Here is a 20628-nt window from a genome sequence, read left to right as displayed (position 1 = left end):
AAATATTTCTCGAAAAAGCACAAACCAAACGATCAATGATGATATGAAAATAATTTATGATATCTAAAAATTCGGTCATTTTACTAAGTTAGAGAATTTTAGTTGGTGAAAAGGGTTTTAAAAAAATGAGAATTAAATTTAGCATTTTGCTGCTTAAATCAGAGTTTTCATTTTTAAGAAATTTCTAAAATTTTCCCCAATGTGTGCACGTGATTGATTACAAATTTTTATTTGAAGATACCAGAAACTGTGTTCTACACAGACAACATGGCTATTGGAAGATAGTATACTGCACTCATCTCCAGTTTTTTTACACGTTTGAAAGGTTTTGTATTTTCTGGATAGCATTTGAAAAAGAATCGATTTATAGGGGCCCCCCAAGAAAAATTGCCCCGGGCCCCCCGATGGTTTAATCCGGCCCTGCAGGCGACAAAAATGTATTTTCGCTTTTTATGAACTTTTTTTAAGATGATATTAACTGTATACATTGAGCAACCATTATCAACTATTTTCAGCTCTTATTTTGCATGTTTGCTCAGAAAGGACAGGAAAATTTTAACATTAACTCTTCAAAATGCATAGAGTAGTTTTGAAAGAATTCTAACGGAAATTCAACTATCCCGGAAACGCGTTGATATAAAAAGTTTTGGGTGATACTGGACTTTTTCTTAGAGACCAAAATGATTAAACATTTAGAATAAATCATAATAATACTCATTTCTTACACTTTTTTGTTAACCGTGAAAAAACAAAAATATTTCAAAAAGAAACATCAAAAATAAGCTTTCTCAAGATGTAGTGGAAATTGACGAAACATTCCTTTTGTAGGAGAGAAATTGATTTGAATATTATTGGATCTGAAATATATTTTACAAAATTTTCTAAGTCTGATGTCTGTGAAACGAAAAGTGCTTATGATTATGATCTGAATAAGGCCGGAACAAATTTCAAATCCTTCTTTTGTCACTCAGAGTTGGAACATCGCGAGGGGGGGGGACAATAAAAAATAATGCGAAAAACAAATAAATTGGAATAAATTGCACAAAATCTTGCACGCAAAAAATTGCATGCTATATCATTGCACAAAACCTATAAAATAATGAAATTTATTATTGAAAAATTCAATAATATCAAGAATACATATGGTGAAATGACTTCCATCTTCCAAAATTTCTTTTTTGGTCTTGTAATCTTTCGGATACTTGAATTTTTTATCAAAATTTTCATGAAATACTAAAAACTTTATTTATTTCCCCCTTCGGATTTTTGGAAATTTCGAAGGGGGGGGGGGGGGGGAGACAAAAGAAGAAATTGATATTTGTTCCAGCCTAATTGAGGATATTTCTAGAGTTGGTTTTGATAAGGTCGTATGAACCAATGTAAACAAAATCAATTTGTTGGTTGTAAACGATTGATGAATATGTGTGCTGTATTGGGTGAAAATTTGGTTTTATTCGAATAATAAATCTATATATATAAAAAGCAATTTCTGTGGGTTTGTTTGTTTGTTTGTTTGTTTGTCCTCTATAGACTCAGCCATCTTAAGAGCTAGAGAGCTGAAATTTGGCATGGACACTCATTTGGACCAGGAAAGATGAAAAATGTGTTCAGATTTCTGGATAACCCCTCCTAAAGGGGGTCGCCCATACAAGACAAATATTGTTTTTGCGATATTGACGTTATTTTTCGTCGGAATGTGACAAAAATTTGCACATAGGGGTTTTGAGAGATGAGGAATGGATTCCAGGTATTGATTTTTGTGTCAGGGGTCGGTAAAAGGGTTCGTCCATATGAATTGTTCAGTGTTTTTATTATATTGACGTTATTATGCATTGGATTGATGTGTAAATTTGCACCTGAGTGTTTTGAGGGACGAGCAATCGATTACAGGTATTAAATTAAGAGTCAGGGGTCAGCCAAAGGGGTCGTCCATATACACTGTTCGCTATTTTTTTGATATTGACGTTATTATACATCGGTTTCAGATGAAAACTGGTACACGAGTGTTTTGAATGACAAGCAACCGATTTCAGGTATCGAATTCAGTGTAAGAGGCCGGCAAAAGGGGTCGTCCATATCAACTTTTCAATATTTTTGTGATATTGACGTTATTATTCACCCGATTGAGAAGATTGTATTCATCCGATTGGCTCTCGGGTATTTTTAGAAACACGCAATTGATTGCCGGTATCAAATTTAATGTAAGGGGCCAGCTAAAGGGGCAGTCCATTTTAACTGTTTTGCGATATTTACGTTATTATACATCAGATTCAAAAAATTGGTACACAAGAACTTTGAATGACGTGCAAACGATTTCAGATATCAAACTCAGTGTAAGGGGCCGTTAAAAGGGGTCATCCATATTACCTTTTCAATTTTTTTTTTCGTGATTTTCACGTTATTATACATCTGATTGAGATAAAAATTTGCACATAGGAATTATTAAGGACGAACAATTGATTCCAATTACCCAATTTTGGGTCCGGGTTCGGCCAAAAGGGTCGTCCAAATTAACTATTCATTGTTTTTTTTTGCGATATTTACGTTATTATGCATTGGATTGGTTTGAAAATTTGCACACGGAAGTTTTGAGAAGAGGGCAATCGACTTCAGAGATCAAAAGTAGTAAAAAAGGCCACCGATCTGCAACGATCGAGCCGAAATTTATACACGGGGGTTGGGACGGTCTGATTGATTTCTGATTTCAATATTTGTATCAAACGACAAAAAAGGGGTCTTCCATATTAACTGTTAAATTTGTTTTTGCAATAATTATGTGAGTTGGTATCGTATCGAGACGAAAATTCATAAACAGGGTTTTTTTTAACGGTCAATTGATTCTTGATTTTAAATTTAGTGGCAAACGACAAAAAAGGTGATTGTACGTACATATAACGTGTTCAACATTTTTGCAATTATTGCTTAACAATCCATTCGGGTATGCATCTGGAAATTGACATTTATTCAAACTTCATGACATATTCTAAATTGAAAGCGAAACGGAGTTCGTATGGGATCAGCTAGTAACTTAATAAATTGATTTCAATTTAAGACGTATAATGACTTTCTTATTTTTGAGTGCATTTTGGTTATAACGACGTTTTACTAAACTAAATTGCCGTGCATACAAAGGTCGCAAAACAAAAAAAATTTCGGCAAGGTGGCTTTTGCGACTTAATGCATTTTCACAGAAAGCACGTCGCTGAGTGTCAAAAAGTTGAGAAATTTGTACGAAAATGGTTTTGAGAGTGTTTTAAACTAAAATTCTTCGTTGCTGTTGCTAGGTAAGTTCAACAAACGTTCCTTCTATGGCTGGACAATTTTCGACTTCGTAATTCTTTCATTACAGTAGCAGTGAATAAGTTACCCGCCTCACAATTCGTATATTCTGTAGAGCTCATATCACCCGATCCATCACCCTTATCCAGATAACACTCCAGTTATTCAAAAGTAAGTATTCTTTCTTTTATTTTTTATTTTGAGGTGCATTTAAAATTGCCACGTAGAAAATTCCTTCAAATCACATGCTAGTAATTGTGCAGATCATTTTCAGTATATTAATCGTGGTGCTTTAGTACTTGAAGCAGGTAAGCAGGAATTAGGGAAGTTCAAGATAAATGAAATCAGGGTTTGAGAGAGAATTCATCAACCTGCAAAACGACGTTTCAAACAAATATATAATGTAAAAGGTTGTATGTGCATGTATACTAGAACTACTAAATTATATGCGAGCGTATTTCTCATCTTGTTTTGCATCGCATACGAAATTTTCAGACAACTCTGGGCGATATGTTTAATATAAGATTTTTTTTTATTAAGGACCTTTTTTTCATTCAGGTCCATAATATAAGAATTAAAAAGGTGTATCAAAACATCAACAGCGATTTTCTTGAAATATGTCAAGTGGCTCATACGACCTAATCAAAACAAACTCTAGGCTTTAGTAAAATTTAAAGTAACGAATAAGTATCTATCAAATATCATTGGGATGTCACTTTTTGCCGCATAAAACCCCATAGTGTTGTGGTTGAAAAAATAGTGCTGACTGATTGATTGAAACGTACGAGTTTTTAATATCTTTTTTAACATTTTCATAGTTTCGCATTAAAAAAACCATCAGCAGTCTAAAGAATCGGCGCTTTCTTAGCAAATCCCTCTCTTTCGTCCAGAGGACCAAATCAAAACAAACAATCAACAGCAGAAGGCTCAAAATAATATCTGCGCTTTATTAGCCAATCTGTCTTTTTCCACCGGGTGGCCAAATCAAATCAAACAATCAGCAGCAGCAGCGTTAAAAGTCCGCGTTTCCTAAGCCAATCTGTTTCATTCTTTCACCGGAAAACCAAATCAAAATAATCAGCAGCAGCAGCCTTTAAAGTAAGCGCTTGCTTATCCAACCGCCATTTTCCATCAGAACCTTAAAAATATGTGCGCTCTTAGCCAATCCGTCTTTTCCACTGAAAGCAAAATCAAAACAAACAATCAGCAACAGCCTTAAAACTCTGCGCTTGCTCAGCCCATCCGTCTTTCTACCGGAGGCCAAATCAGAATTTTTTTTTCGTAGCAGCAGCCTTAAAAATTTGCGCCCCTTAAGCCAATTCGTCTTTCTGTCGGAGGCCGATTCGGTGATTATTCTACCAGCAACGCCATTGTCGTGATTCCACGATTATTTCGCATCTCAATTAAGAGATTCACTCAAACACGACTGTAGCTCACAAGAATCCATCAACGACTAACTTTGTTTTGTTTGTTTTGTCAGTGTTGCCAAAATAACATACAAATGTTGCCCTTCTCTCCAAAAATATATCTTTATTTGCAAATATTTGAAGGTCTTCTAACTTGAGCCTAGTAACGCAAAAAAAAAATCGATTATTTGATAGCTGATCTACAGAATTTTTCGGCTTTAAAAAGTAAACGGATGAGGAATAAAATATTAAATAAGTTTGAGATTTCGCTTTTTTTTAATGACAGAAAAAAAAATATTTTTTCTGTTTATAACCGATTGCATTTTTTGAATACTGTAGTGTTCCCTTATCTGCTATCAATTTTCATGTCATAACTTCAAAAAAATGTCACTTAAGAAATTATTGGTAGATATTTACAATCGATATGGGATTAAAATTAAAATATGCATGCAATGTAAATAATAATAATTTAACAAGTTTAAGACAAACACGCATTTTTTACTCTTTTGTTGGGATATCTTACGTTAATGTTGCCAGAATTTTCCCAGCACGTATCCTGGTCGAACAAATCCAGCCAATTTTATATTAAAACTTGGTAAAATCAAGGCATTCCATTTCTAAATTGACGACAAAATATCCGGACGTTATCCGGGTAAATTTTGTCAAAAGCCAGAAATTATTCAACAAAACTCAAAAGAAAAAAAATTAAAACAAAAGTTCATTAAAATTCACCGACAGATTTTTAATCGTTTTTTCAGCTTCGAAAAACCTGATTATTTGTACATGACAGAGACAAATGAGTGAGCCTACTCAAAGTCTCTATAATAAAAAAAAAATTTGTACATACCTTGCACAAAAAATTTATACAAGAACCTTTTTTTGTTTGAATTGCCAAATCCGATCAAAGTTCAAGCCTGTTTTGATAAACCTACCGGCTACCGAGATGGGCCGGACTGTAACTAAATTTTGTATCAAATATCCAGGCAAATCCGGATAAAACCGAGCAATCTGGCAACCCTAACTTAAGTATATCTTTTTTATCCGCATGTTTGTGGAACTATCAATTTACATTTTTAATATAATATTGACAAAATCTGTGAAGAAAATATAAGCTAATTGGTCAAATATCAAAATAAAGAAGTAAGATGAGGAATACCAATTACTTTTTACCCCAAGTTTGTTTATGTTTTAAAAATTTGATGAATTAAAATTAACTCTGGCCACTGAGGATGGACTTTGAGCTAGAACGCGAAAGACCAACTGTTCAACTCCCGGATCCGTGTGAACAAAATTTACCTGTCTAGCACTCAATTAGCTACTTTGTAACCGTGTATCTGGTAACTAGCTGAAACAATCCGCTAAATTCACTTCTGAAATCTAGCCGGGTAGGTTAATCCTCTTCTCGAATAATGACTGGGTACTGTCATACATATAGTCCAATCTGGTACGACACGTTCCAGATTCAGCATACAGGATGTTGTAAACACCGTTCGGTCCTTTCGTAAGAGGAAAAAAAATCATTCAAAAATTGCACTCAACTTCAGCTTAGGACATATTTTGGCACGCACTCACTCCATTCTGTTTTCGGTTTTGGGAAGTCTAATCAGACAGGGGCAAAATAATTTTCGACGGCGCAAATCGATACCTCGATCAAAGAAAGGCCGGGTTTTGGGGTTTGGGTTTCAGGAAAATCAGCCAAAAACCACACGGATCCGTCAGGTTGGTCAGTCGGTCTCCATCTGGCTCTTACGGTTACAACAAGGTTTTGGGTTTTGGTTCAGGAAAAAAAACTACAAGCTTGGGGTACGCAACACCCACTTACATATTGTTCTACCGGAAAACCGGGCAGGATATGGTTCACCTTTTACGCGCGAGATCCAAACACGACGGACGTCGTCGTTTGCGTTTGGCGTCGTCACCGTATGAAAAACACTGCGAATTAATCCCTTCGGTTCTCTCCTGTTGTTGTGTTGTGAATTTTAACCGGATTTTTCGAGGGCCAGGAAAATTGAAAGCACGATGTTCTGGTTTGGCGTCGTCGACGTCGTACTTTTTCGAGGAACGGGTACTAGAAGCACGCGATTCAATTTTCCCCGGCTAGTTATTGACGAAGAAGAGGGTTTGATTGGAACACGGCCGACCTTCGTTTGGCTTCCGTTTGGCCGCAGCCGGTTTTTGGTCAGGTGGTCGTGTAAACTCTTCCGACTTTGCGGCGTACCAGGCGTATCGATAACGTTTATTTACTGATTACCAGCGTAGGTCCACTAGCTTTGCTTATGGAGAAGCGTCTGTGAAACGCCGTCGTCAACGTTGAGTGTTTCCGATCCGGAACGAAGAGTTCCGGCACAAAAGTTCGCAAGTTCCAGCGCCGGCTGACGACGACGATAATCACATCATTCCGTTGCGTGTTTGCGTACACAGGTAGTAAGTTCATAAAAACACCTCCCCCGCGATTGGCCGGCCAAACTTTGGTCGGTCGCGACGTTACATCCAAGCTTCCGGGAAAGTGCACAACACTCTAGCTAATACCTGTAGACCAGAAGCTAGGGACCGGATTCAAACGAAAACTTCCCAGACCTGTAGACCGCTGAATGCTACCACTTTTCCCCAATATGGAGCACACACACTCACTACTGATTCCACCAATTTGCGTGAACCCACGAATCGAGACTAGCCACACACCGAGGGGCGGCCGACTTTCACAAAATTTTCCTCACCGGTTTTGGAAGTCGGAAAACTGCCGTACCTTTCAATGGTTCAAAACGCTGCTCAGCTCAGCTTAGATCCTTCAATAGTCCTAGTCGGGTCCCACAGAGAAAGCGAAGCGTCGCGACGACGACGACGGAAACACAACGACGGCACAAGCCCGAAAAACCTCGAAAACCCAACCGACCGACGTGTGGTGTGGTAAGATAGTGATGCCTCCGATCCCGATTCAACTGAAGCCTGGACCCAGGACGACGACGACCCACTAAGCCAGGGCCCGGGGACTGAGCTGCAAACCTGCTGCTTTCTCCTGCTTTCTGTGGCGGAATTAGAACATTTCCTGCGGACAACCGACGAAACCCACCCACCCACCAAAACACCCTTCCCCCAGGTCCTTCTTTCAATTTCCATGCACACTAGACTGGCCCATAACAAAAAAAAATCCTTATATTCCACGCGGCACCCCCTGGGTTGGTGCTTTTATGTGAAAAAATGACTTTCTGAAAGTTTCAGGTCATTTGGAAGAAGCACGAGCTGGCGCAAAGGACTTGAAATTTGTATGAAGATTTTCGGAAAAATGTATGAAAAATCGCCATACATTCATTCTTTGTGTTCTAAAATATGTTCCCAATATGCTAGAAAGCTCAGAATTTCAGGAATTGTAGTTCAGACAATGACAAATAAGTATGTAGAAGATTGTGACGCGATATGAGTTGATTGTGATGAGTTATTTGCAATTGAATGTGTGATTGTCGCATTTCTTTGATATAACGTGAACGGTGTATGGGCTAATAATCGCACTAATTTGATCGCATCGTCACACAATGAGAACAAAATATATAAAATTTGTGACCCCGGCAAAGTTGTAGCTGATTCTATAACAAAAAGTTGCAACTATGCCGAGGACACAAACTTTCTATCTGTTATCTTATGTGTGACAATGCGATCAAGTTATAACTAATAATCCACCAATATACCGTTCACGATATATCGATGAAATGCGAAACAAATCACACGTTCAATTGCAAATAACTCATCACAGTCAACTCGTATCGCGTCACAATCTTCTACAAACTTATTTGTCATTGTCTGAACTACAATTCCTGAAATTCTGAGCTTTCTAGCATTCTGGAAACATATTTTAAAATACAAAGAGTGAAGGTATGCCGATTTTTCATACATTTTGCTGAAAATCTTCATACAAATTTCAAGTCCTTTGCGCCAGCTCGTGCTTCTGCCAAATGACCTGAAACTTTCAGAAAGTCATTTTTTCACCTAAATGCACCAATCTAGGGGGTGCCGCGTTGAAAACAATGTTGTAAAAATCATCCCATACAAATTTGGGCCAGTCTAATGCACACCCCTAATCATAACTCTTCATCGGGAGGAAAAACCCCCGAAGAGAGAGAACGAAACCTGTACCTTTTCACACCGCACATATGTGTGTTTTTCTCCGGTCGTCGTTAGAGGAGATTTCCTTCGGTTTCTTCCTCCGGAAGAATTTCTTCCCGAACCGCCTTTGGACCATAACAAACACAGGTCGAAACGGGACGGACGAAGTTCAAACATCCCCCCTCCCCCTCTTCGAGGGGGGAAACCATGCGAAGAAAATTTTCTCTCTTCTGTTAAAATCTGTTTAAGCGTTAGAGGAGCTCTTCCCAATACAACATCGAGGGAAAAAAGAGACGGAAGCAGTCTCCGGTTTCTAAGAAAATGGAAAACGAGCATTTTCTCTCCCGGGATGCCCCCCGAACGTCTGAGATTAGTGTTTTCCTTCGCCTTGTGCCGTGAGGGATCTCTTTCTGTTGGCTGTTGCTCTCTTGCAACCGAAAAACCTAACAACATTATGGGTTGGTGAACGCCAACCGGGCCAGCTGATTTTCCTGATGGTTGTTTTTCCTTCCCTGCTGACTGGTTGCTGACTTTTCCGATGTCGTTTTTGTTGATGTTGATGATGACGGCGTTGTTGGTGAAAATGCTGATGATGATGATGATGATGATGATGATACTGGTCATGATGCTGGTGTGGATAAGAAAATCACTAGATGATGTTGTTGTCTGTTGTCTTGCCGTGTAGAGCTTGTTGTGGGAAGCGTTTGGCTGAAGAAGGAATTTATACTGTGTCCGGGGCTCAAAGGATTCTATGCAAAATCGGTCAAGTTGATAGTTATTTTTTTATGTAAATTTTTAACAGTAACTTTAAACATCTTTACAGAAATTTCACAGAGATTGAATATAAAAAAATGCATGTTAAAGTTCACTTTCTGACGATTGCCTTTTCAGAATATCAAAGTTGTCGTGATGTTAAAATACTTTCAATTGACAAAGCATAAGTCTTTCCATCGAATTGTATTCACCTGAGTTTCCTTTCGGGCATAAAGTCTTAGATACTGACCCTTCCCCCCCCCCTCCCCCCTCCTCCTCCCCCCACTTAAGATGAGCCCAAGGAGCGAATCCAAAACAGTGAAAGAAGAAGAAGAAGAAGAAGATGAGTCTCCATTCCTAAATTTTCAATTTACTTCTTCACAGAGTCGGATTAGGCCTCAGAGGGCTCCGGGAAATTTTTCTGGGGGGCCCTTTTGATTCTTTTTTTTTCTAATAATAATTTTTTTAATCAATCACGTGAAAACACTGCGGAAGAGTTGAGAAATGTATAAAAAAGAAAACTCTGGTTTGAGCTTAAAAATACAAAAAGTAATTCTCATTGTTTTGATAACTTTATCACCAACTAAAATTGTCTATTAGAAAAAATTAACGCAGTTACAAACGTGTTTTTTTAAAAGCTTTTCTTTTCATTCAAAACTTATCTTCGGAGGAAATGATATAAACACTTTCGTATTTCATTTAAAAATATATTTGAGATGAATCGTCCATACGGATGAAAATCCTTACAAAAAAAATAAATAAATAAAATTTTAAAAAATTGTGTTGGTTGATTACAAAAAATACTCTTACTTTATCATAAAACCTCTTTTTTAACTTTGCACATGTTTTTCAGTTATGTATTGATCTTTTATTATTACCACAGAAGCAAAACCTTTGCTAAATCATGACATTTACACAAATTCACCAGGAAAACCCAATTGGAATCTGGTTGGAATCTTTTCATAAGTAGGTATCTCGAAGAATTTGACCTCTTAAATTCGGTTTTAATATACATTTCTTCGTCCATCAGAACAGATCTGTCACATTGCATAAAAACGGGTTGCACAGATTATGATCTATGGAACTGCTATAGATACTATTAGTTATTTACTTGGTGTCTACTAGTCAGGCAACACTTTTTGCCTGCCGGAAACAGATTAATGCATAGTTAAGGGGTCTACATTTAGTTATCCCCATTAACCATAAACTTTTTACCATAGTTGATATCAAGGGTTATATTCCGATGCTTAAATATTTTGAACTTCGTGAGCATCCTAGAGTAGCTCCTTTTATTTCTTAACCATTTGGGCCAAAACAAAATTCAGAAAACATATACAATTCATGAACTTTCAAATCAACAATGCAGAATTTCCAAGGCGATTGTGCATTTTTTTTTACCGTGTCTTTTAACATCGTAAATATCTCAAACACGAGTAAGCTTTTAAATTTTGAAAAAAAAAATGGTAAAATAGTCCATTTCATAACCAACACAAAGCTGCTAAATTTTGCATATCTGAGCTCTAATAACGTAGCTTTCACCAAAATGAAGTGCCCGAAGACTAAATGATCATAGCTTTATCATAAAGATTCATAAAGATGTTCCTTAAAATCTTCTTGAACTGTATTTATTTCGATTTCCCTCAGTTTTCACCGCGGAAAAATAAAAAAATAATAAACAATAATATAATTCCAATTCCCTGGACAAACGGATAAAAAAAGTTCAAGAATTAAAAACTGAAAATCATGTTTTTCAAAACGACAATTCAGGGTCTCTAATCTGAATCAAAATTTCCAATCATGCTTTGAGAAATAAAATACAAATTAAGTTAAAAAAAAAATGAGAATCAAAGATACGATCAGAGCCAAAGGAGGAATTGCTTCATGTTTGTATAACAATTTATTAGCTTTTAAACACACAACAAGTTTTCATGAGATATTTATGAATATTATTCTTATCCGATGAAAAAAAAACTACAAAATATATATCGAATTATTATTCTAAGTGTGACAAAAGTTTCATTCGATGCCCTCAAAGCCAAAGAGGCATAAGGGCAAAAATGATCGAATGAAATAAAAAATCGTAATGGGTGTTGAATGATCGAAACACAGAATCTCTTACCATTGGAAAAAAAAATCAGATGAGGAATCCAAATGAGTTTAGTACCTTAAACATAGACCTCGAGTTCTCAAAAGTCTGAAAACCATTTAACTGAACTTCAGTTACAGTGAACGTAAAACATGACTGCAGGACTTCATTAGACTAAATACTTGAACTAGTTTTCTTGATCATAAAGGATACAAACTCCCTTCATGATATTTACAAATGGTAGTAATTGATAAACTAAGGCCGAACAACAATTAAGATCTAAAGATGGACAATGATTTTGCATAAATGAAGGGGCTAATTTTTTTAAAACTTTTTTCGAAAAATTTTAACTACAAAAAAATGAAATTTTTTCCTTCATTGAATTCTCTTAGCCCTCGTACTATTACCCTTTATTTTTTCCTCCGAACCTTACCATTTGATAGGCTTTCTAGCTTTTTGTTCTAGATTGGCTTGCTCTTGGAAAACGTCCCTTTTTTTTAATATCAAAAATTTACCCCAAAATACAACAAAAAGTACACCAAACTATAAAATAACTAAGAAAAAAGTTGAACTGTCACGTAAATTAACACGATGGGTGTTTGTTTACGAGCCTCCAAAAAAATAGATATTTCAATATTTTGAAATAACATGTTTGCTTATATTTGAAATGATCAAAAAAACAAATAAAAATTTTTCCAATTTTGAACTGAACATATTGGTTTTTAAACATCGAAATTATTTCAAGGTTTTTAACGTTAGGCTTAGTTATTAATGATTATGTGAAAAAAATCATGTTGATCAAAGCTACTCCGGCGATCAATGTTACCCCGTTTTACGATACTGAAAACAACAATACAAGATTTGAAAATCTCATTGGTTTGAATGTAGAAAAACAAATTTAAATAGTCATGTTTACAGAATCACTCAATGATATAAGCAACTCAACAATGAGATCGTTTTTATAAGAAAAAATAATTTCAAAATGATCATTAGGACAATTATATGTATGAAATTACTGCAGAGGATAATATTTCGGGTTAATCAGTTAAATATATTTCATTTCAAATTTCAAGTTTTAGAAAAAAATTGGGGTGGATAGAAAAAAATTGGGGTGGAAATTTAATAGAAAAAATATTGATTGGTTCAATTTAAGCAACTTTTTATAGCTTTTTTTCATAGATTGTATTTAAAAAAAGAAGGAAGAAGGGTTTAGAATTAATAATCCAACGTGAATTTCAATAATGGTGAATGAAAAGCGGAAAGTTAAAAAAAAACCGGCATAAACCCGGATATTTCTCGGGTAAAATTGTGATATGTACATATATTACATTGATTTTTATTTAAATTAAGGGAACGTGAATGTATTCATGAATTGCGTATTTAAAAAAATCCCCGCCAAAAACAAATGAAAAGTTTTAAGTAAATGTAATAAAGCTTATTATTGTGAAACGCCTGTGAATGAAATGAAAATTGAATAAGTTTTTTATATTCTTACTCTCTTTTCTGTACTGAAATTATTTTTTCAAAATCTGATAATAGCTATAATTCATTTAAATTTTGACAAAGATAAGAGAAAAAATACTCCAGCCCCGAAAAAATCTATACATTTTTTTAATGTGTAGAGAATATTTAATAATCAATACCTAATGTTTGATTCACTGGAACATCCTATTATATTCTTCAGCTTTATTTAAGTTTGAAGTTTGTAAAACGATTTGAACCACCCTGACTGACATATTAAAAACAATAGAAAATTTGAGATGTTTTTACTCATGATCTTCTTATTTTTTTTTTTTTTGAATAATCACATAATTCCCAAATTTTTGTGTTGAAAATTTTAAAATCAAGATTCTGATATTCTCAGCCCGGAAAATGCGGGAAAACTCCTTCAATGCTACCTCATGGGGGCTCCCTCAATTTATGCTAGAAAAAATCTATTATAAATATTATTTCACAAGGGCTCTTTTAGTTGTTATATTTTAAATTTTCACTTCGCTTTACTAGTAAATTTTTTTCTGATTTAGATTTTTCTGACGGGCTTTTGTTAGGCCCGGAGCAATTGTCCCTATTGCCCCCATTTATTCGGCCTTGCTCATTCGCAATACTTGAATATTGTATGACGTTATTATTTTAAATTCCCTGAACTCCATCAGTTGGAAAAAAAATCAATGTCATGAAAGACTTGCAGTGCCAAATGAGTAAAATGTTTGACTCTTTCATTAAATTTTTCGACAAAAATACCAACTTGATAACTTGCCAAGTGATAAAAGGTTTTTGAGCTACTATCGGCTTTTAACTCCTCTTCAGTGGATTTTCAATTGTGTCTATTAAAATTACCATATTTCGGTTACAAGACAATTTTTAACTTTATTTAGCTTAATGTGATCGTATATGCTAGGGTAAAAAAAATGTAACTTATAACTTTAGATTTCAACAGGAGCTTGTTTACGACAATATATGAAGAATTGTTTTCTGCCCAGTTGTTCAATTTTTATAATTTTTAATTATTTTATATTTTTATATTTGGAATTGCAGATTATTGAAGTTATGTTTTTTTGTCAGTGTTTTTTTTTATACATAGATTCTTTTATTTGAAACAGCTCGGTCCCAACAACTTTTTTGATTTTATAATTGTTTACTTAACCAAGTTTTATGATTTTTCATAGAAAATTTGTCAGTGTCTTGATCTCGGGTAAAAAAGAGTTGAAAACTGATTGAAAATTAATAGAATTTTTCTTTTGTTGATAACTTTGTCATCGCTTTAAATATCAATCCATTGATGCAAAGTGTTATTTGAAAACAACACTTAATAAAATCGAAATATCTCGAAAGATTCCGGATTTTTTGGGATAACTAGATTTGAATAATTCAATGTATGTGTGAGTTAATCACATTTTTTACTATATAAGAAATTGTTTGGAATATCGCTATTAGTGTTTGGACACTGTTAAAATCGTCTGGCAACTCTGTTTTGTGTTTACCAACCTGTTTATATCGCTCCGTTTTTTCATCATTTTTTGGCTGAAATCCTGCTCCAACCGAACCGATCTCTGCCGTCATTGACCACCCATCGCCTCACGGAACCGCACATACATTATTCTGCACCCACTGCACGGAAAGGTACGAAAATTCGCATTATAAATAGTTGCTTGAGAGTGGTTGATCTAGCGCCCATCCACCATTTACCCTCCCACCTCGCGACTATCCACCTTCCGCTGCCAAACCCGCTTGAACTCCACCGACTCGCTTACCGTATAAAACCGCTGCTTGCAGTCTGCTGCTCACCATAGTGCCGATCCGTCTACATAAAAACATATTTTATCCGCCCGTTTGTAAACCAACTTATTGATTTCGGACCAATAAAGAAACGTTTGTTGCTTGGCGCTGTTATTATTTGGAAACCGATTCACCATCCAAAACAACAACACTCCCCATCTTGCTTGCTCCAGTGAGATCCTGCAGTAGGATAGAGCCCGATCATCAACACCAACACCCATCTCGCTTCAACCACCGGGAACCACCATACAAAACAGGTAACGTCAAAATTTCGTCCGAGAGCCGAGGCCATATCACCTTGTGTCACAGACAGTTCGAAAGCCGAGGCCACATCGCCGTGTGTCACAGCAGCGCCATCTGGACTTCAGATCTGGTAACATCTTATTTCATAGGCTACTTTTTCACTATGTCGAATTTTTGTGAAAAATGCGCTGATACTTTCGACGGTGAATATGTCAAGTGTGGCGTTTTTTGCTCCACTGTTGTGTGTCTCAAATGCTCTGGTCTGCACGAAAATTCTCGAGCAGACCTACATACAAACGGGCATCTCGTATGGATGTGCAACAGCTGCAGAATAATGATATCTAAAGCTCGCTTTTCAAACGCTTTAATATCTACCAACGCCGCCAACAGTACCGTGATCGACTCTTTGAAAGAATCTCTCAAAACGGAGATCCGCGAGAGTATTCTTCAAGAAGTTAGAAACGAACTAAAGGTCAATCCACTTCCCATGAATGTTTGCGCTACTCCAATCTTCAATGCTACAAATGGTTCTTCCAGAGCTTCGGCAGCTGTATCTTCTGCTCAACTCAAGCGACGCAGGGAGAGCTCAGCAGCGAAGGATATCATCAGCACGCGACAGCCAAAGTTGCTTTGTGCTGTAGGTACTGGAGCCGCCAATGCCGAAATCGCCACTCGTAGTATTTTTTTTTCAACCTCCGCTTCATTTTGGCTTTATCTGTCTGGTATCGTACCAAATGTCCCCGATGAAACAGTTTCACAGTTTGTCCGCTCACAGCTGGGAACCGATGAGGTTCAACTCGTAAAGCTAATACCCAAAGGACGCGACGTTAGTACACTCTCGTTTATTTCCTTCAAAGTTGGCCTTTCACTCGATCTGAAACAAAAAGCGCTGTCGTCCGAAACCTGGCCCACTGGAATCCGTTTCCGCCAGTTTATTGAAAACGCATCTGAGCGGGTTTTTCCCAATTCGAAGCAGCCTCGCCTAGATTTCAAAGCGAATCAATTGACACCGTTTGCGACTCCAATTTAAACGGTCAAGTCAATTTCAGTGATTACACTGCATACAGCGCTCAACCCGCTCCAACGACCTGCCAAATGCCTGCACCCTCTCCCTCATCTGCAACACCCGCAAGCCTTCTCAGACAGAACAGGAACAAAATCTCTCAGCTTTCCGTATATTATCAAAATGCTGGCGGCATGCGAACTAAAACCAACGAGTTCCTGTTAGCCCTCGCGACAGCCGAATACGACATTGTGATGATAACTGAGACTTGGCTGAAAGATGACATTTCCAATTCCGAGTTAGCTTCAACCCATAACATTTACCGCTGTGATAGAAATTCTAATAATAGTCATCTTAGACGTGGTGGTGGTGTATTGATCGCGGTCCGACACGGCATCGATGCGGTATCCGTAACAGCACCTGATTGCGATAGCCTCGAACAAGTTATTGTGCGTATAAAGCTTCAACATCGTTCTGTATACTTGTTTTGTGTCTACTTCAGGCCCAATAGCGAAACTTCTTTGTATGCATCGCACATGTCCGCTCTTGACTATATCCTGAATACTGCAACCTATCAAGACTTCGTTGTTGTAGCTGGGGATTACAATCTACCGAATTTGCATTGGAGCTACGACGAGGATGCTAATGGATTTTTGCCAGTGAATGCTTCCACAGAACAGGAGCTCGCTGTGATTGAATCGACAATAGCTTCCGGGTTATCACAGATGTGTTCCCTCGTAAACGTTAACGGCAGAGTTCTTGACCTCATTTTTGTAAACAGACCCGACCAAGCTGAACTCGTGCACCCACCAAAAGCAATTTTAAACACTGACCGTCATCATCATCCATCAATTTTACTCCTTGAGTACAGTTCCGATGAGCCTATGGACACGGGTAGCCCTCTCCGACAAAATTTAGACTTCCCGCACTGCAACATCGAAATGGTTACTGAATTATTAGACGAGACAGATTGGCAATCAGCTTTTGAAGATCTGAATGTCGATGATGCGGTATCTGCCTTCTACAGTCAGCTTTGGAGCGTATTACGCGAGCACACGCCCCAAAAACGATCCACCCACCGCAAGCCCTATAAACTTCCCTGGTGGAACTCCGAACTGCGAACAAACCGCAATTTGGTCCGAAAAGCTCGCAAACGCTACTTCCGAAGCAAAACGGATACTAATAAAGCACTTCTATTGAGACTAGAGAACGAATATGCGGCTCTGCGCAATTCCACCTTTGAGCGATACATTCAGAATATTGAACGTGGTATAAAGCAAGATCCCTCTACTTTTTGGAAGTATATCAATAGCCGCCGCCTCACCAACATTGTTCCTTCATCTGTCACGTTCCAGGAACGCACATCGGGAACTGCTAGAGAGTCAGCTAATTTGTTTGCCGAATTTTTCAGCAGTGTGTATAGTCCGCAAGCCTTAAACTGTGACGACGCCTACTTCGAATCTTTGCCTACCTACAACATTAGGCTGCCACAGCCTGATTTCACTATTGAGGAGGTGTTTATTGCTCTGAGTAAGCTCGATTCCTCGAAAGGGCCCGGTCCTGATGGGATTCCATCGTCGTTGGTATCAAAAATCGCAGCATCTCTTGCCGTACCGCTACGTATAATTTTCAACAGATCGATTTCCGAATGTGCTTTTCCGAGCCACTGGAAAACTGCTTCAGTATCTCCAATCCTTAAATCTGGAAACTCTCACCGTGTAGAGAACTACCGGCCCATATCAATATTGTGCTGCTTTTCCAAAGTCCTTGAGTCTCTGATATACGAAAGGCTATATTCAGCAGCTAAACCAATACTCACCGAATACCAGCACGGATTTGTAAAGAAAAAATCAACGCTGACAAATCTGATGTGCTATGTAAATGAATTGCACACCGCAACAAATAAAAAAATGCAAGTTGATTCAATATATATCGATTTTGCTAAGGCTTTCGACAAAGTACAACACAGCATAGCAACAACAAAGCTCGAACGCTACGGTTTTCCTTCATGGATAATAAAATGGCTGCATTCCTACCTGGTAAAACGCCAAGGTTACGTAAACATCCGAGGAACACACTCTACAGAATTCGACATGCCATCCGGTGTTCCTCAAGGTAGTCACCTAGGGCCGCTTATCTTTGTGCTTTTCATAAACGACATAGCTACCTACCTCAACTCGACTAAACTACTGTACGCCGATGACCTAAAAATTTACAGAGTCATTGACTCGATAGTGGACTGCATTGCGCTTCAGGAAGATATGAACAAATTATTATTATGGTGTGATACGCATGGGATGGAAGTGAATGTCGGAAAGTGTAAATGCATAAGTTTTTTCAGGACTAGAGCATCAATTGTATACGAATATTCGCTCAGGGACTCCACCTTAGAAAGAGTTTCAACGATAAAAGATCTCGGAGTTACTTTCGATCAAAAGCTCTCGTTCGCACAGCATATCTCGACAACCACAGCAAAAGCGTTTGCCTTATTCGGATTTCTTCGCCGAAATACACTGAGTTTTGAAGACCCCTATGCTCTTAAAACAGTATTCTGCTCGTTAATACGAAGTGTACTGGAATATGCTGCACCTGTTTGGGCACCGTACCAATCCGTTCACATCGAAAGGATAGAGAGGGTCCAGAAAAAATTTCTTCGCTATGCACTACGAAGATTGCCCTGGCGAGATTCTGTACGTTTACCACCTTATTCCGAGAGATGTGGTCTTCTGTCACTGACGTCTTTGAGTAATAGGAGGACGTACTTGCAACGGATCTTCGTGTACGACATCTTAACAAACGTTATTGATTGCCCGCAACTGCTGCATTCTCTCAATTTGCACGCTCCAGCTCGACAACTACGCAATCAAAATTTTCTCTGGCTACCAAGAAGCAGAACGAGTTTTGGCCAAAATCATCCACTACATCGATGCTGTCATGCTTTCAACGAAGTTTCTCATCTGTTCGACTTTAACGTATCAAATTCGATGTTTAAACGTTCGATCCGTGATTTAACTTAATTTTAAAATGATACATTGTATGTTACTTAGGTTAATTTTTAATTTTAAGACTTTAAGTCTGTATGACTTCACGGTCAAAGACTCCAAATAAATAAATAAAAATTTTCAATCCCATTCAATAATAAATTTTGTATTGAAAAAAGTTACAGTGGTTGTATATATGAAACGACCGAGAAGTTCACGTAGAATTACTACAGCCTATCCCGAGTCAATGTGTTTTTCGTTTCAAATAAGCATTCTAGAATAAAGTATGTCGATTTTTTTAAAGGAACTTAACTTCGAAAAAAATCATTCTTCTATAAATTGTCGTTTTAATAACTATTAATGGTCTAAATCGACCCATAAAGATAGTATGCAACTTTTTCAACTGCATAACAAAAGGCGAATTAAATATAAGTATAAGCAGAAACAAGGCCGATGTCGTCGAAATTATGCGCCCGGCAGTTATGCAAATAATGTGATAAACACATGAGCTTTGTATCAAACGCTTGCGAGAAAAGCCTACAATGACTGCTTTGATCTAAACGCTTGACTCAGGGCAAAAGCTCTCAAACTGTTTTTAGTCTCATGCGTCTCGTTGGATTGTAATCAGTATCATGTTTTCATTTCCCTTAAGATCACATAGCAATCACTAGCTTAAACTGTTGCTTAAACACGAGATTCCCGAGGAAGCGTTAGATTGACCATGTTTTCATATCTACAAATAACAGAAAAAAGCCCTTTTCAGGGCCAAAATCATAAAGAGAGTTGCGCTTGACTTTTCTTCTACAAAAGGTGGATGACGAGTGCGTTGTGTTGGTGGTGCGTGATGGGTGGGTGGTGTGTGATGGGTGGGTGGTGTGTGATGGGTGGTAGTGGTGCGTGATGGGTGGGTGGTGTGTGATGGGTCGGTGATGTGTGATGGGTGGGTGATGTGTGATGGATGGGTGGTGTGCGATGGGTGGGTGGTGGTGGTATTTGATGGGCGGGTGGTGTGTTACGTGCGGGCGGTGTGCGATGGTGGGTGTTAAGCGAAGGGTGGGGATTGGGGAGTGTGGTGGGTGAAGGTGGTAAGGGGGTTGCGGCTGTTTGTGTGTGTGTGTGTGTGTGTGTGTGTGTGTGTGTGTGTGTGTGTGTGTGTGTGTGTGTGTGTGTGTGTGTGTGTGTGTGTGTGTGTGTGTGTGTGTGTGTGTGTGTGTGTGTGTGTGTGTGTGTGTGTGTGTGTGTGTGTGTGTGTGTGTGTGTGTGTGTGTGTGTGTGTGTGTGTGTGTGTGTGTGTGTGTGTGTGTGTGTGTGTGTGTGTGTGTGTGTGTGTGTGTGTGTGTGTGTGTGTGTGTGTGTGTGTGTGTGTGTGTGTGTGTGTGTGTGTGTGTGTGTGTGTGTGTGTGTGTGTGTGTGTGTGTGTGTGTGTGTGTGTGTGTGTGTGTGTGTGTGTGTGTGTGTGTGTGTGTGTGTGTGTGTGTGTGTGTGTGTGTGTGTGTGTGTGTG

General features: G+C 37.9%; 1 protein-coding gene across 5 annotated transcripts in view; it reads right to left on the bottom strand.

The window, feature by feature from the left end:
• LOC129754664 (protein lozenge) overlaps positions 1-20628 on the bottom strand; it is a 168563-nt gene that overhangs the window by 99659 nt on the left and 48276 nt on the right. Inside the window, exon 1 of one of the 5 annotated variants that reach the window (XM_055750877.1) lies at positions 7432-7606. The exons of 3 other annotated variants lie outside the window; for them this stretch is intronic. The gene's annotated coding sequence lies outside the window, so the exon portion shown is untranslated. Of the gene's footprint in view, positions 1-6507; positions 7407-7431; positions 7607-20628 lie in introns of those variants that run through there. One more of the 5 variants, XM_055750858.1, reaches the window with a different exon arrangement.

This window comes from Uranotaenia lowii, chromosome 1 (genome assembly GCF_029784155.1).
Source record: "Uranotaenia lowii strain MFRU-FL chromosome 1, ASM2978415v1, whole genome shotgun sequence".
NCBI lineage: Eukaryota > Metazoa > Arthropoda > Insecta > Diptera > Culicidae > Uranotaenia > Uranotaenia lowii.
The sequence above is the reverse complement of the archived record's forward strand: the minus strand, read 5'-3'. Positions and strand labels throughout refer to the sequence as shown.